Source organism: Ceratotherium simum, chromosome 11, assembly GCF_057802395.1.
Source record: "Ceratotherium simum simum isolate JZ-2026a chromosome 11, ASM5780239v1, whole genome shotgun sequence".
NCBI classification, from domain to species: domain Eukaryota; kingdom Metazoa; phylum Chordata; class Mammalia; order Perissodactyla; family Rhinocerotidae; genus Ceratotherium; species Ceratotherium simum.
The window spans coordinates 46,494,372-46,513,464 of record NC_141910.1 but is presented as its reverse complement, the minus strand read 5'-3'; positions in this window follow the sequence as shown (position 1 = coordinate 46,513,464).

Genomic DNA, 19,093 nt, shown 5'->3' with positions numbered 1-19,093 from the left:
GTACATTGTTTTAAAGTTAATTGCTAATACATATATCTCATCCACAAGTGTGGGAGCTCTTCCAAAGCACAGACTCCATCTTATTCATTTAGAAAATTTATCAGGTTGCCTGGCACAGAGTTCTCATTAAATAAGTGTTTGTCAAATTAAATTGACGATTTGCCGGTTCCAAATTTCTCTACACCTGCCATAACATTGAACAAGCAAATAAATTCAGTGGAGAAAGTTCTCTTAGTTTTCATTCAAGGACCTCTTGAAACACAACATTTAGTTGAAGAATGTTTTTAAATTATCCTTTTTGTGTTTTTTTCCTAAAGTAAGAGTTTCAACAATGAAATGAATCTTACATCCAATTGGCATATAGTAATTTACAGGGATTTTTTGAGAATTGAAAGTTTGAAACACTATAATATTGCCAGGCTTTGGCCACTGACAAAGCTTCTCAATATTCTGAGATTATTTAAAAGAGGATATACTGCCCTGTCATTTCTTCCTGCTCTACTAATAGGGTTCTTAATCAAAGAGATCAATAGAGAATACTCTTTATTTTATTTAATTCTACATGAAATACATTTGGCAGATTGCTGATGGGAATAAAGGGAAATGGTATTAAAGAGAAACAACTTGGCTGAATTTTCTCTTTTCCTTTGCCATTAGATGACTTCTGGAAATATTTTTTTTTAGAAGTCTAAGGCTCAGATTCAGGCTGGCATGAAGTTCTCTTACCCAAAAGATACACACATAGAATTTCTAATAGACAAATATTCTTTTTGTACGTTTTACTAAAAGCCACTCATTCTGTGTGTGCCTTTCTGCAAATACATCCTGCCTATCCCATACTATCCAAGTCAATGGGGAATAAAATAAATTTTTGAAGAATATATTCATATCTGTTGAAGCAGTAAATCATGAGCAATTGTATTGTTTTCCCATTGTTCATGATGAGATGTAATTGACTCCTTCTTAGTATTGAAATGACAAAGAAAAAAGCATTAAATTCCTATATTAAAAACAAATATATCTTTCCTCTTGGTGTCAAGAGAAAGATAAATATTGAAGGCTCAAAGCCACAGCCATTCACCCAGGAAAGTTTTGGTGATCCACTCCTAGAGAAGATTTACTATGTAAAAGATTTAAACTTAAGAGAATGGACTTCTGACTAACATGTTTGATTGAACAGAATGGAAAATGATTTCCTGGTCCAAATCATAGAATATGCTGGATGATATACATTTAACATATTAAAAATATATCTCTGAGCCCACAGACATGGAAGGGAAATGCCTTAGTGCCCTAAAAACAAAGCAAAACAACAACAATAAAAGGCACCTCATAACCATTTTGTTAACCAAGAATCAAAGCTGAGGAACCCATAAGGTGCCATAACCAGATACGTAACTTATAAGTTGAAAGCGAAATGTCTACAAAGAGAGAATGAAGGACTGTGTACATTAAATAGTAAGAACAAGGATCCCAGTTTGAAGCTGGATTTCAGGAAATGATGGCCTCATATATAAATGCTGATCTAGAGTTGTATTCTGGAAGTAAGGAGGAATGAAATCATGAATAATCGAAACCCTTAGCATAAAATATAAAGTTTTGAGGTTCAACTTTGTATAAACCATATTGTACAGAAAACCTAAGTGTAAAATTCTCACGTGCAATGTATTTCAGAATCGGTGAACCCAGTAGAAAAGAGACAGAGGTACCCAGGAAACTGTGCTCTGCAAGGCATCCTCACACACCACACACATGAGACTCCTGAGATGTAATTCCATGGAATTTGACCTCAGTGACCACAAATATGTGCAACCAATGGACATATGAGAAAGTTCAATGCTAAGAAAGACACCTATAAATTGAATAACTGGGAGGATTTATGACTGGGAATTTGAGTAAATTGAGAGGGACTTTAAAATAAATATTTGATAATCCATTCTATATAATATGAAGAGGCTAAAAAATTAGCAATTAAAAAAATTCTGGCCTAGATTAAAATATTTTAATAGAAAAGTTGAAAATCAGAGAGCCAACGAGGCTGAAGGTCAATTAATAATATTGTATATAAGACTGAGGAAATTTCAGAAATTTTAAAAGAGGCTTAGAATTGGAAAACTTAAGAGAAAGTTTAAGACACACAGGATTAGTTCCAGAAATGCCAGTATATTCCTAACATAAATATAGAACAGAGAAAAAAAATGAGAAGAATTTATCAAAGAAATAATATTTTTTCTGATTTTAAAAGTTGCAGTCAGTCCTAAAGATGATTAATAAAATCAATCCACAATTGAACTGAAAATATAAAAAATATACAAAATTGCCTGAAAGAAAAAAGAGAGCACTTACAAAGGAACAGAAATTAGACTTTGCATCAGCAACAATACATATTAGAGACAATGGGATAATGTCTCCAAATTGCTGAAATAAAAATACTAATAATTACGTTTTTAAAAGCAGAATGGATCTAAATGATACCAGATCTAGTTTGCAATAATCTAAGCAGTGCCTCAACAGCATGGAAATTTGCCTAGTTTTCAGTCTTTTCTGGTACATTTATTTGGTCCTGTATTGCATATCTGACTAGGCATTGAGAGTTAAAAGATTTTTATATGGTCATTAGAGGTAAGGGGACCACAACATGCCCTGAAACTGAACATTCTTGGACATCAGTGTTTGATGATCTCTATTTTCTGAGAGTTTATTTTAATGGTCAGAGACAGACAGTAAACAAATGGTCACTTCACTGAGTATAAAATAACGACTACGCTAAATAATATGAAGGAAAGAGATGAATTGCTATTAATATATTGGACAGGGAAACCTACTGTGGTTTGGGAGTCAGAGAAGGAACTAGACTAAAAGTCTGGTTTGAGACTAGAAAAATGTGTAGCTGTTAGCTATGTGGGATTAAAATGTGAAAGAGATTTAGAGCTCCATATAATAGGATGAATTCCAAGTAGAGAAAGGGATAAATCCATCATTTATATAAAATATGTTACAATAAAAAACCTAATAAATTAATTCCAAAACTAACCTAATCCACCCGTGATACAGGTTAACTACCATTTATTTCCATATTAGCACTTTTATCTTTATATCTTAGTATCAAAAGGTGGCTTTATATACTTGAAATAGTCACTTTTTATTATTATTGTTATTATTTAGACAAGAATGAAGATTCTTCTTTCCTAAGATAAGGCTGGTAGAAAAGATTTTATGAAAATCCTCTTTGACCAACCATCATAGGTTGTCCCATTCTTGGTCTCTAACGTCTCATCTCAGATAGGCTACCAAAACAGCTAAGGAAATCTGATATCAATCTCTTCTCCTCAATGATTTCTGCATCTTAGTCTTGATATTATTTGAACCAAATTGTCCCTGTGTTTTCATCATTCAATTAAGAGTGAGAAGACAGGTGACTCCTTTTTCTACTAAGTCAGAAAGTCTCTTCAATAGAGTAGTAACTAAAGATTCTGTGCTAAAACTTAGTGGAGGAGAAAGACTTTATGATTATCTCATCACTATTTTATTCTGACATAAGCTTTCTATCTTATAATTCAAGTAACCTAATGGTGCAAAAATAACCATACGAACAAAGTCTCTCTGGGATTGAGTATAAGGCTTCAAGTACAGTAAAATTATTTTTGATTCTTGAGAGGTTTTAATGTATTAAGAAGTTATCTTTGTTTTTTGGTTTGCTTGTTTATTTTTGGATGCTAGAGACTTTTTCAATCAAAATGAAGACGAGAATAATACACCAAAAATGGAATTTGGTTGGGGGAGGCACTTACTAAGTGACCTCCAGGATTACATTAATGCTAGACTTCATACTCTACAGGTTACAATATAACTATACAATAATGACCAGTCTGTGAGCACTCAGAATCAAAAATCTTCTGTGTTCCAAGGTCAAGACAGGCCTGAGCATGACAGGTGTGGCCATGGTCTATCACATTTTACGTTGGAAAGGCCCTTACCTTCATATAGCCAACCCAATTGTCACAACACGAATTAATTATGAGCCAGTTCTTAATGTGTACAAAAGTGTATACTTCCTTTGCACACTTCCTTTCTTATCTCAGAAATCGGTTTCAACAAAATGTCATCATAGATGACCCAAATAATCCCTAAGGACAGGAAAGGGTCGGGGAGTAAATAATGACATGCTTCGAGGACACATTATCTTGGGAACTTCTGAGACAAATTCCTTTTCTATCATCGTTTTGTTTTCTTTATGTATGTACATAGGGTGTAGAGTGGCTATAAATAGCCAGCACAGATTAGAAGGGATACTTTTCTCCTTTGATGGAAAATTCTGTGAGTTCGTGTCATGGCTCACCATGTTTCTTGCTCATCTGAGAGGAGTCTAGCCCAATATTTCTAATACCAGTTAGGGCTATCCCAAGAAACATCCTGTTATTTTTCCCAGTCACTCACTCACAACTTCTGTAAGTAAATCTGGAGGAATGAGTTAAAATGTTGGAAGCTGGAGACTTCAGTAAGACAACGCTCAATTGAGTACCTGCAATTCCGGTTCTATGAGATGGGTAGGATACAATGGAGGAAATCGGAGAATAATTCCCACCTGGTCAATCTCTCATGAGTGTAAATGTATAGGGTTACAAGAAGGTAAATCTGAGAAGTTTTATGGAGAAATTTAAAAGAGAATTTTTAAAGATGATAAAAAAAAATTGTCTATGTACTTCTGGAGCTATCAATCTTACCTATCAATTTCAGAGCCCAATTTCTCTACTAGTACTTAAGTAATATTAAATTTGCTGCCAGAAGGCTGAGAATCAATTATATACCCAATCTCTGGCAAGTTTAGAGGACTTCACAAAATGTACTTGGTGCTTTAACCTCGTGTTCGTCTCCATTTTACATTGCTACCTCTATTTAATTACTTCACAGTAATGTGCAATCTGTATTTATGTAAGATGTCTTAAGTTCATTTTGAAAAAATTATTTAAAGTCATAATATTACATAATGTCTTTAAAAATCCTCACAGTGAAATTTATTTGCCTGCATTACGTATGAGATACGGAAGCTGATTTAAGGCAGGGACTATGTTTTCTTAACCACAGTATCCTGAACACCTAACAAAATAACTGGTACGTAGTACACACTCAATTAATATATTCTTTTTGCTCAATTTGGTTACTGACTTGCCACTAGGTACAACATACCATGCTAAGAATACATTAATTAAAAATATGCTATAAATATAATAATACTATCAGTGTGGTGGGAATCATTGAGAAAGAAACGGGGAATATCTGAGCGAAAAAACCCATTTGTTTCTTTCTTCTGTCCTACTCAGTTTTCAGCTTTTAGTTTTTCAGTATGGTTGAAATACTAACCATTTTTATATTAAACTTTGCCTCAAAAACACATTTTAATTTAAATACAATCCATTTGAATTGATATATTTCTTCCCTTTTAGGCCCAGTTCTTTTGAATTATTTAGCAGAATATCCTTAGGGCAATTAAAGAGATCCATTCAGCAGGATTTAAGCCAACAAATCAGTCAGCAGTTTTTGGTCACCTCATAAAGCAGTTCAGCATTACATCCAGTCCATGTATTTGATATTTCACATGCCTTCATAATAGAGCTATCAATTTTCTGATTTGCAAGCCAGCTGACAGAGTTAATACCCCAAAGGGCTATTGCAGTGTTAAGCTCCTAAAATTGTTTTAGACTCACCCATAAATTAGACTATAGCCCAATCATGTACAATTTTATCTTTGTGCTCCTTGAAAAAGCATGAGCTCAGTGTTCCAGAAACAATGCTCTTTAGAAGAATAGCTTATTGGCTCTATTTATCTTTTTTTAACTTTTGATGCTGACTAAGTATTCAGGTTCACCACAACACGCCTTAAGTTACACATAAAACAGTAGGACACTGGTTAGCCTATTATTTTTGAAGTTAGTGCTTTCAATATAACCAGAGCCTAACACAGCTCAGGACACATATGGAGTATTCAAAATATGTGAGTAGAAGATTAAATAACTGATCTGCCTATGGTCCTTTGCACTGGTTGGCTAAAAAGAAGGCCTATCTTTGCAAACAGATAGGCCTAAAGTTTTGCATGCTGTGAGTAAACCAGATGAAGATTTTGACCAAAAATTATTCCTCCCAAAAATAGGAAATCTCTGAAAAAATATAAAATATGACAGAGTATGTTTCTTAATGTTTTATATTTCACTAATAGGATTGTCTTATGCAGTATGTATTTGTGATTTGTTCAAAATCAGCTCTATGGCTGATAAGAGTTTGTTCCTGAATTAGCATGTTTGGTTAAGGCTAGTGATATCAGTGATGTAAAAAAAAAGGAACATATAAATTTTATATCATTACATCAAAAAAAAAATCCTTGCCCATAATAATTTTAATAGGACTCCTAAGAAGATTTTTCTCTAATTTAAAAAATGTAAGATGAAGAAGAATATGAAAATATGCATACATCTATCTGCCTATACACATGTGCACACACACAATTATAGTAGAAAGGATGACACTTTAGTCCAGCCCACTACCCCTCCCCTCCCCGCTTCCATTTTCATTGAAATAGCTCACTCTAGGGTCACCAACTGTATCCTAGGTACCAAATCTTAAAGATAGCTTTTAGCCCTTACTCTACTTGACAGCTTTTCAGTACTTGGTTTTATTGACTGGTCCTCGTCCCCACCCACAGACTTTCTTTTAGAAGAGCTCACTCTTGATGTGTTCTTTTAACACTAAAGTTTTCCAACTCATCTCTGTCTATCTCACCATGAGGTTTCCTTCCCACGGTACTGTAGTCCTGACTCTTCAATATTGATTTCCCTTAGAATTAGATCCTCTTCTTCTCTTTCTTCAATTTAACTCACTTCTCATTACTCCTCCTTTCCATGTCCTCCTCTCTTCTCCTCTCAGGTACTTCTGGAAGCTTTCCCTTCGCTCATACCAGTAGCTTTGACTGCTACCTACATATGGATTAGAGTCTTAGAGGGGGCCCAATAGACGACACTACTCCTTTCCAGCCGAATTCTGAACATATGCAGAGATATGACAGAAACTTAGGTAGATGGAAATAAAAATATCATTTATATTATTGACAAAGCCAATTTTGCTGAATGTCGCCTATATTTTTGGAAATATGGAATTCCAAATAATGAAGCCCGATATAACAGGGAGCTACCTACCCATTCATTGACAGCAGTGGACCACTGCGGTCTGCTCTGTGGAAACATGATTTTTCTCCACAGCACACAACATGACAAAAAACATTCATATGCATCTTTTCTATAGATAGAATGGCACCCAAGATAAAGAAGAATGAAAGACACTGAGTTTCATATATCCAGCTTTTCCTTTCAAGTAATCAGATATTAGTTAGAAAATGGATTGAGGCAGGGGTATTCCAGAAGTGATCTCCCTCCACTGAGAGAAAAACCTCTTTACTCCCCTAAATTTAATGATAGCTCTCGAATCTACATGTCCAATTTTATTCTCTATTCTGAGATGCAGTCCTGTGTATTCTACAGACTGAAGGATATTTTTACTTAGCTCTAACAGAACCTTTCAATTCAACATGTTCAAAATTGAACTTACCATATTCTGCCATCAACCTGCTCTTCTTCTGGTGTCCCCATCTCAATGAATAACATGTTATTCCATTGGTTATCCAAATACAGAAAAATAATAGTCCTTTCCTTCATTGCCATATCTACCTGGTCAACAAAACATATCAGGTCTACTTACTATCACTTGATCTGAACCTTTTTCTTCATTGCATTCTATTATTGACTTATTTCAGGTTTTCTTTATTTCACCCACTCTTTTGTGTTCTCTTCTTTTGTATTCTCCCTCTATCTTATGGCTGGCGTAGTAAGATCTTATCAGCAGCCTAACGTTCCTACCTAAGACCCACACTGAATTAGTAAACTCACTTCCATCTGAGCAGACATGACCAACTTGGGAATCTTCACTTTCCAGCTTCTAAGTTTGGGTCTCATGTGTTCCCATAACTGGTCCCTAAAAGTAATAAGAGAATTATCTTGAATTCATAGGACCAGATTTTGAATCATGGCTTTAGAGTTTATTAATCATATAGATGTGCAAGTCATCTACCCTCCACACCTTCAGTTTTCTCATTGCAGAATGTTCACAGAAATAATTCTACCCTATATAGCTATTTTGAAAATTAACTGAGATAGTATATTTAAAAGCAAACAACACATTGCCTGGCCTATGAAAGGATCACAATATATGCAAATTGCAGCTGAGTATATAAAATACACACTTAAGTATATAGTACTATGCACAAAATGAATCAAAATGATTCAGTGAATTACTGAAATAATTAAGAAATTCTCAGTCAAATTCAATTTGGGGATATATTCCATTATCTTTGTTCTCAAAATATTGAAAATCTAATTTTGATAATGCCCTTTGTACAATGGAGTAATACTTTAAATGACTTTGACTAGAACAGTGATACTTCATAAATGTGGGCATAATTCTTAATAATCTTTCTCAAAAAATGGTTTGTCGTCTTATCATTTGGTTTCTGGAGGCAGTAACATTTGCAGGAGAAGAGAAAAAAGAGAAATAAGAATTTGAATTTAGACTAGCTTTTCTCAAATATGGCATTATTGACTTTTGGAGCCAGATTTTTTGCTGTTGTTGTGAGGGCTTAACCTGTGCATGGAGCGTATTTAGCAGCTTTCCTGGCTCCACTATGAGATACTGGTAGCGGTTGAGCAGTCTTCCATTTGCGATGCGACAATCAAAAATTTTCTCGGATATTGCCAAATGTCCAGTTGACAACCACTGGTTTAGATCAATCCAGAATAATTAATAAGTGCCCCTCGTAAAGGAATTTGGAGCATTATTGATAAGTGTCAAAGTACTGCTAACTTTGAGATCAAGTTACCAGTGTGGTAACTATATCATTGTCAATGTACTCCAGAAGAGTGCTCTGTTTTCTATTTCCTTTCTTATTATGTAACCTCACAATAGCAATCTCTCTTATCCTCCAATCAATTTAATATCAACATATGCTGTGCTCTGAGTAGGCTATTCCTAAACTTAAAGGGATAATGTGAAGAGAATAGAGCTGTCTTCTTTTTTTTTTTTTTTTAATTTTTTGTTTATTGCAGTAACATTGGTTTATAACATCGTATAAGTTTCAGGTGTACATCATTATACTTCTATTTTTGCATAGATTACATCATGTTCACCACCCAAATACTAATTACAACTCATCACCACACGCATGTGCCGAATTATCCCTTTCGCCCTCCTCCCCCATCCCTTCCCCTCTGCTGTCTTCTTTATTTGAAGTAACTGAAATAGATTAGCTCATAAAGGTCTCTGGGTAGGGCACCTCTACTCCAGTCAGTGGAATTTTTGCAAGGCCACTTAAGGCAAAATATCATTTTAAAAATGAATAGAATATGTGCAACTGAAAGACATTTTCAAATAAGCACCTGACACTTCCTTTCTTTTCTTTCCTTCTTTCTTTTTGTTTTTGGCAATTGTCACATGAATTCAGCATTGGGTGTAGGGCAGGACAAGTTTTAATAATTAGTCACCCGGTCAGGCACGGTATTGGCAAATTTCACTGACACATAAATCCTGGCCCGCATAGCCATTTTGGGGAAAACCTGCCTTAGAATAAAATCATTCCATATGTCTTTCCATGAAAGTAGTGCACACGTGCATAAACCAACATATGTATGAACATGTCCTCTCTATCTCTCTTTTTTCTTTAGCCCCACATCCTGGTCAGCTATACAGTGTGTGGAAATGACAGGCACTCCATGGAACCATCTGAATTTGAGATTTGCATTGCAACTAAAAAAATGAAATTTAATAAAGATAAATTAAAACCCATTATCAATAAATTAAATAAAACAATCAAAAACTTATCCAATGAAAGAGACTTCAATTAGCAACATTTTATGCAAAATCTGATGGTTTACTTAACTGTGATTTCTCTTGAAGCTCTCAGTGTGATGTGGTTGCCTGAAACACTAATACAATTGTAGACTGCGTTGATAGAAATACAAAGTCCAATCTATGGGAGAGAGGATATCTACGACTTGGTGCCAGTCAGCATACAGCCGTGTTGTGGAATTCTTAAAGAGTAATAATAATAATGAATCTCAGAATTATAATGACCTCTTTCTTAGTGCCAAATTTGCTCTTTAAAATGTCCATCTTTCTATTCTTCAAAATTAGCAATATTTCTGCTTCCTTTCTTATTTCTTTAGGTAATGTTAAGCCCCTAAATTTCATTAGTACCTATTAAATTGGACCATCCCGTGATAACCTTCATTCCATTACTTTTTTTATCTTTCTCTTAATTATTATACAGTATTTGTATAATTCTGCCAATTTTTAATCTTATCATCCTGAAAATTTGGGAAGACTCAAGACAAACCCACAGGGTTTATATTTGTAGTGAAGTAAAGAACAATTATTCAGTGGTTAAGACAGGGAATTCAATACCCCTTCCTGCTGAAACACACAATGATTTAAGAAGACCTCTAAAAACCTCACCCCCTAACTGTGACAATACTCACAATCAACGCTTCTTTTAATGATGATATCCTCCCAACTCATCCCATCTCTGCCCACTTCTTACCCATAAAACTTCTCAGAGTGTTAAAAAGTGAAGAGGAGAATAAACTTGGGAGAAGGTTGTAAAATTCTGCAAGCAGAATGGTTGCCATATGACCATACATATCTTGTTTATTCATTTCTGCATGGTCTATTAAAAAAAAGATCTTTTTTATTTATCGAGGCTTTCTCTTTGGAAAGTATAAAGTCAATTTTTTGAAAATGTTCCACATGCTTTAGTACAGTTAAAGTATAGTGCTTAAAACTATAGTTTCATCTAGAATTGTTGGATACAAGGTTGCCTAAATATTCATTAGACCAAATATGATTATTTTACTGTTCAAATTTTCTCTTTCTTTGCTAACTTTTGTCTAGTAACTTCAGATAGGTATGTTAAAAATCTTCATAAATGATAATGGATTTATCAAACTCTACTTATAATGCTGTCACTTTTTGCTTTATATCTTTTGAGTCTGGTGTTAGTGCCTATTATCACATAATAGCATGCCTACACTAACTCTCGCTTGGTTATTATGCATTTGTCTGGTATGTATTCTCCCATTCCATTATTTTCAACTGTGCTGACTTTTTATGCTTTAGGTTAACAACATAAAATATAAATTTGGACTTACAGTTTCCACTCCAATATATAAAGAGCTTAGAGGTTATCATTCCCATCCTCATAAGAATAAAAAAGTTTAACAAACTGAAAATAAACAGTTCTTCTTAGATCCATCAGATATTTGAGGTCACAGGGGAAACTGATAGCTTTTATTATATCAGAAGATATTTTGTTCATTAAATTAGAAAAAACTGCTTTAAAAAGGTACACTTAGAAATGGTTCATGGAAATGAAAAATACGGTTGTCTAAAGAAAAAACAATTCTACTGATATACAGAATAAGAAAAATAAACATAGCTAAGTTCAAATTAGGAATGTCAAAGATAAAGGTGAGAACATTTTCTAGAATTGAGCAAAAATTCAAGATGATCAAAAATGTTAGGATAACATTAATCATGTACAGTATTTGTCTAATATAACAAATTCTAATAATAGACGTGAAGGAACAGAGTCAATAATGACCTCTTCTCAAGGCAAAAAAAACACAATATACTTCTTTAAATTAGTGAATTCTTCCAATGGTAGACATACGAAGACTATATAGGATTACAAAATGTGATTAATGAAAATGTACACAGACACACACACTTTCTCTTTCCAGGCTTCCTCCAGTTCAACAATGTCTCTTTATTCCTTAACATTAGGATGACTTCTAAAGCACCAGCCTCAAAACTAATGTTCCAACCAATAGGAGAAGAAAAGAAATATCCATCTTTCAAGGAGAAATCCCAGAAATCTAATTTCAATGGTTAAGTCCTCAGTCTCTTGTATATTTAACAAGAATAATTGAAGTGAGTAGATTTACAGAAAAAATGGAATTAAAATGTTAGACATATCCTAACTGTAACCATAGAACAAAACAAAACTCTAACCTAGCTCAACTCCTAATTAGATTGTCAAATAATGGCCTGACAAAGGAAGAGACATTTTAATTTCCAAACATGAATACTATTTAAGCTCAGTCTATGTTGTTCTACATATGATGTCCAACACTCAATAAAAAATTTAAATGTACCAGAAAAGCAAGGAAAATAATCCATTGTCAAGAGGCAACAAATCAGCAGAACCATACTCACAGATGACCAGGAAGTCGGAAATATAAGGCAAGGACTTTAAAATAACTATGTTATGATATGTTAAAGGATACAGTTAAAAAAGTAGATGATCTGAATGAACAGACAGGAATTTTCAACAAAGAGATCAAAAATATAAAAAAGAGTCAAATAGAAATGCTAGAAATATAATAGCATGATATCAGAGATGAAGAATTTCTTTTTTTTTTTTTTTGTGAGGAAGATCAGCCCTGAGCTAACATCCATGCTAATCCTCCTCTTTTTGCTGAGGAAGACCAGCTCTGAGCTAACATCTATTGCCAATCCTCCTCCTTTTTTTCCCCCCAAAGCCCCAGTAGATAGTTGTATGTCATAGTTGCACATCCTTCTAGTTGCTGTATGTGGGACGCGGCCTCAGCATGGCTGGAGAAGCGGTGCTTAGTGCGTGCCCGGTGTCGGAACCGGCTGCCGGTAGTGGAGTGCACACACTTAACTGCTAAGCCACAGGGCCGGCCCCTGAAGAATTTCTTTGACGGACTCATCAGTAGACTTAACTTAGGAAGAAATCAATGCTCTCAAAAGATATCAGAAGAAATCAACAAAATTGACTCTAAAGGAAACAATAATAAGAAAAAACACAGAACAGAGGATCTAAGAGCTACGGATTGTGGAACAATAACAAACGGCTGAACATAGGATTAACTGGCACTCCAGAGAAAGAATAGACACAGAATAAGGCAGACAAAACATAACGCGCAGGAATTTTCTTTTTTTTTTTTTTTTAATTTTTTGTTTATTGCAGTAACATTGGTTTATAACATTGTAAAAATTTCAGGTGTACATCATTGTACTTCTATTTCTGCATGGACTACATCATGTTCACCACCAAAATACTAATTACAACCCATCACCACACACATGTACCGAATTATCCCTTTCACCCTCCTCCCTCCCCCCTTCCCCTCTGGTAACCACCAATCCAATCTCTGTCCCTATGTATTTGTTTATTGTTGTTATTATCTACTACTTAATGAAGGAAATCATACGGGATTTGACCTTCTCCCTCTGACTTATTTCACTTTGCATTATACCCTCAATGTCCATCCATGTTGTCACAAATGGCTGGATTTCGTCGTTTCTTATGGCTGAGTAGTATTCCATTGTGTATATATACCACAGCTTCTTTATCCATTCGTCCCTTGATGGGCACTTAGGTTGCTTCCAAGTCTTGGCTATCGTGAATAAGGCTGCAATGAACACAGGGGTGCATGTACCTTTGCAAATTGGTGTTTTCAAGTTCTTTGGATAAATACCCAACAGTGGAATAGCTGGATCATATGGTAGTTCTATCGTTGATTTTTTGAGGAATCTCCATACTGTTTTCCATAGTGGCTGCACCAGTTTGCACTCCCACCAGCAGTGCATGAGAGTTCCCTTCTCTCCACAGCCTGTCCAACACACGTTGTTTCCTGTCTTGTTAATTATAGCCATTCTGACAGGCGTGAGGTGATATCTCATTGTAGTTTTGATTTGCATTTCCCTGATAGTTAGTGATTTTGAGCATCTTTTCATGTGTCTGTTGGCCATCTGTATATCTTCTTTGGAGAAATGTCTGTTCAGGTCTTTTGCCCATTTTTTAATTGGGTTGTTAGTTTTTTTGTTGTTGAGATGCATGAGTTCTTTATATATTTTGGAGATTAAGCCCTTATCAGATGTATGGTTTGCAAATATCTTCTCCCAATTGTTAGGTTGTCTTTTCGTTTTGTTGATGGTTTCCTTTGCTGTGCAGAAGCTTTTTAGTTTGATGTAGTCCCATTTGTTTATTTTTTCTATTGTTTCTCTTGCCCGGTCAGATGTGGTGTTTGAAAAGATGTTGCTAAGACCAATGTCGAAGAGCGTACTGCCTATGTTTTCTTCTAGATCTTTCACAGTTTCAGGTCTTACATTCAAGTCTTTAATCCATTTGGAGTTAACTTTTGTGCATGGTGTAAGGTAAGGATCTACTTTCATTTTTTTGCATATGGCTATCCAGTTTTCCCAACACCATTTGTTGAAGAGACTTTCTTTTCCCCATAGTATGTTCTTGGCTCCTTTGTCAAAGATTAGCTGTCCATAGATGTGTGGGTTTATTTCTGGGCTTTCGATTCTATTCCATTGATCTGTGTGTCTGTTTTTGTGCCAGTACCATGCTGTTTTGGTTACTATAGCTTTGTAGTATATTTTGAAATCAGGGAGTGTGATACCTCCAGCTTTGTTCTTTTTTCTCAGGATTCCTTTAGCTATTCGGGGTCTTTTGTTGTTCCATATAAATTTTAGGATTCTTTGTTCTGTTTCTGTGAAAAATGTTGTTGGAACCTTGATAGGGATTGCATTGAATCTATAGATGGCTTTAGGAAGTATGGACATCTTAACTATGTTAATTCTTCCAATCCAAGAGCACGGAATATCTTTCCATTTCTTTGTGTCTTCTTCAATTTCTTTCAGAAATGTTTTATAGTTTTTGGTGGACAGATCTTTCACCTCTTTGGTTAAGTTTATTCCTAGGTATGTTATTCTTTTTGTTGCAATTGTAAATGGGATGGTATTCTTAATTTCTCTTTCTGCTACTTCGTTGTTAGTGTATAGAAATGCGACTGATTTTTGTATCTTGATTTTGTATCCTGCAACTTTACCATATTCGTTTATTACTTCTAAAAGTTTTCTGGTGGATTCTTTAGGGTTTTCTATATATAAAATCATGTCATCTGCAAATAGTGACAGTTTCACTTCTTCCTTTCCAATTTGGATCCCTTTTATTTCTTTCTCTTGCCTGATTGCTCTGGCTAGGACTTCCAATACTATGTTAAATAGGAGTGGTGACAGTGGGCATCCTTGTCTGGTTCCTGTTCTTAGAGGGATAGCTTTCAGTTTTTCACCATTGAGGATGATATTAGCTGTGGGTTACTCATATATGGTCTTTATTATGTTGAGGTACTTTCCTTCTATACCCATTTTATTCAGAGTTTTTATCATAAATGGATGCTGGATCTTGTCAAATGATTTCTCTGCATCTATTGAGATGATCATGTGATTTTTGTTCTTCATTTTATTAATGTGGTGTATTACGTTGATTGATTTGCGAATGTTAAACCATCCCTGCATCCCTGGAATAAATCCCACTTGATCATGGTGTATAATCTTTTTAACGTATTGTTGTGTGCGATTTGCTAGTATTTTGTTGAGGATTTTCGCATCGATGTTCATCAGTGATATTGGCCTGTAGTTTTCTTTTTTTGTGTTGTCCTTGTCTGGTTTTGGTATCAGGGTAATGTCAGCTTCGTAGAATGAGTTAGGAGCTTCCCCCTCCTCAAATTTTTGGAAGAGTTTGAGAAGGATAGGTATTAAGTCTTCTTTGAATGTTTGGTAGAATTCACCAGGGAAGCCGTCTGGTCCTGGACTTTTATTTTTGGGGAGGTTTTTGATTACTGTTTCGATCTCCTTACTGGTGATTGGTCTATTCAAATTCTCTACTTCTTCTTGATCCAGTTTTGGAAGGTTGTATGATTCTAAGAATTTATCCATTTCTTCCAGATTGTCGAATTGGTTGGCATATAGCTTTTCATAGTATTCTCTTATAATCTTTTGTATTTCTGAGGTGTCTGTTGTAAACTCTCCTCTTTCATTTCTGATTTTACTTATTTGTGCCTTCTCTCTTTTTTTCTTGGTGAGTCTAGCTAAAGGTTTGTCTATTTTGTTGATCTTTTCAAAGAACCAGCTCTTGGTTTTATTAATTTTTTCTATTGTTTTTTTGGTCTCTATTTCATTTATTTCTGCTCTGATTTTTATTATTCCCCTTCTTCTACTGATTTGGGGCTTTGTTTGTTCTTCTTTTTCCAGTTCCTTTAGGTGCATTGTTAGATTGTTTATTTGAGATTTTTCTTGTTTGTTGAGATAGGCCTGTATTGCTATAAACTTCCCTCTTAGAACTGCTTTTGCTGTATCCCATAAATTCTGGCATGTCGTATTTTCATTTTCATTTGTCTCCAGGTATTGTTTGATTTCTTCTTTGATTTCTTCGTTAACCCAGTCGTTGTTCAGTAACATTTTGTTTAATCTCCATGTATTTGTGGCTTTTCTGATTTTCTTCCTATAGTTGATTTCTAGTTTCATACCATTGTGGTCAGAAAAGATGCTTGGTATTATTTCAATCTTCTTAAATTTATGGAGACTTGTTTTGTGGCCTAATATGTGATCAATCCTGGAGAATGTTCCATGTGCATTTGAAAAGAACGTGTATTCTTCAGTTTTTGGATGGAATGCTCTGTATATATCTACTAGGTCTATCTGTTCTAGTGTGTCGTTTAAGGCCAATGTTTCCTTATTGATCTTCTGTTTGGATGATCTATCCGTTGGTGTACGTGGAGTGTTTTTAAAGTCCCCTACTATTATTGTGTTACTGTCTATTTCTGTTTTTATGTCTGTTAATAATTGCTTTATATATTTAGGTGCACCTACATTGGGTGCGTAGATATTTACAAGTGTTATATCCTCTTGTTGGATTGTCCCCTTGATCATTACGTAATGCCCTTCTTTGTCTCTTTTTACAGTTTTTGTTTTAAAGTCTATTTTGTCTGATATGAGTACTGCTACCCCAGCTTTCTTTTCATTGCCATTTGCGTGGAGTATCTTTTTCCATCCCTTCACTTTCAGTTTGTGAGTGTCTTTAGGTCTGAAGTGTGTCTCTTGTATGCAGCATATATATGGGTCTTGTTTTTTTATCCAGTCAGCCACCCTATGCCTTTTAATTGGAGCATTTAGTCCATTGACGTTTAAAGTAGCTATTGATAAGTATGTACTTACTGCCATTTTTAACTTTTTTTTTTCCTCAGTGTTTTAGTAGTCCTTCTCTGTTCCTTACTTCTTCTATACAGAATTGATGGTCACTTTAGTTTGACCTCTGTCTGAAAGCTGTACTCTTTAACTACCCTCCTCCCTCCTTTTATGTTTTTGATATCATATCCAACCTCTTTTTTGTGCATTTGTATCCATTACGTTCTAATCGTGGAAATAGATAATTTTTCCTATTTGTGGTCTTCTCTTTTCCCCTTAAATCAGTCCCTTTAACATTTCTTGTAACACTGGTTTCTTGGTGACAAACTCCTTTAATTTTTGCTTATCTGGGAAAATTTTGATCTCTCCTTCCATTTTGAATGATAACCTTGCTAGGTAGAGTATTCTTGGCTGTAAGTTTTTTCCTTTTAGCACTTTAAATATATCGTGCCATTCTCTTCTGGCCTGTAAGGTTTCTGCTGAGAAGTCAGCTGATAGTCTTATGGGGTTTCCTTTGTATGTAACTTGACATTCTCTTGCGGCTTTTAGGATCCTCTCTTTATCTTTAATTCTGGACATTTTGATTATGATGTGTCTTGGTGTGGGCCTCTTTGGGTTTATCTTGTTTGGGGCTCTCTGTGCCTCCTGTACCTGGATGTCTGTTTCCTTCCTTAGGTTAGGGAAGTTTTCATCTATTATTTCTTGAAATAGATTCTCTGCCCCCTTGTCTCGCTCTGCTCCTTCCGGGACACCTATAACACGGATGTTAGTGCGCTTGATGTTGTCCCAGAGGTCCCTTAGACTGTCCTCACTCTTTTTAATTCTTTTCTCTTTTACCTGTTCACCTTGGGTAATTTCTTCTTGTCTTCCTTCCAGCTCACAGCCCGTTCTTCTGTATCCTCTACTCTGCTTTTGAGTCCCTCTAATGAATTTTTCATTTCCAGTATTGTATTCTTCATTTCTGATTGGTTCTTTTTTATATCTTCCATCTCTTTGTTGACATTCTCACTGAGTTCATCTATTCTTCTCCCCAGATCAGTGAGCATCCTTAACACTCTTAGTTTGAACTCTCTGTCGGGTAGGTTGCTCATTTCTGTTTCACTTAGTTCCTTTTCTGGGGTTTTGTCCTGTTCCCTTACTTGGAATGTATTCTTTTGCCTCCTCATTTTGCCTCTTTCCCTGTGCTTGTGTCTACGTATTAGGTAGGTCAGCTACGTCTCCTGCTCTTGGATAGGTGACCTTATGTAAGCGATGCCTTAGGAGGCTTCCAGTGTGCTTCCCTCAGTTCTCAATGTTCCAGGGGTGACCCCTATGTGGGCTACGTGTGTCCTATTGTGGCCTGTTAGCTCTCCCTATAGGCGCCCAGGGAGGCTGAGTTATGCTCCTGGCCAGCTGTTGTAATGCTCAGCTGCTTGTAGTTGTTGTGGGCCCTTCAGTCTCTTTATCAGCTGTGGGGAGCCCCAGCACAGTTGGCTGCAAGTTCTAATACCACATTTGTGTTGCAGTATTTCTTTTAAGTGAGTAGGGCCCCAGTGTGGCAGGTTGTTAGGCTCAGGGCCTTACAATTGCTGTAAACCTCTAGCCTATTAGGTCTCTTGTCAGCTCTCTGAGGATTGCAGCTGGGTGTGGCTGCCCTCAGGCACAGGAGCACCCAATTGTTTCAGGCTTTGGAAGGTGGGGCAAACCTCCTATTTGGGTCTTTGAGATTCACAAGTCTTCTGCAGCTGACAAGCCCTGTTGCCCACAGGTCCACACACACAGTCAACACAGTCCTGCCCCGTGTGAGCGCCCCGACCTCCCCCAAGCGGACCCAGTCTCTCCAAAGCAGGAGCCCCACACACTCTGCCACCACCCCACACTCTCCACCCGCTCTTTGTGCACACCCTGCCCCGCTCAAGTCAGCTCAGTTGCCAGGCTGCAGAGAATCCAGTCACCAATCTATGCAGGCCCACACGTTGCCTGAGGGCTTGTTGTTGGGTGGGGCCAGTCTCTAGGGTGG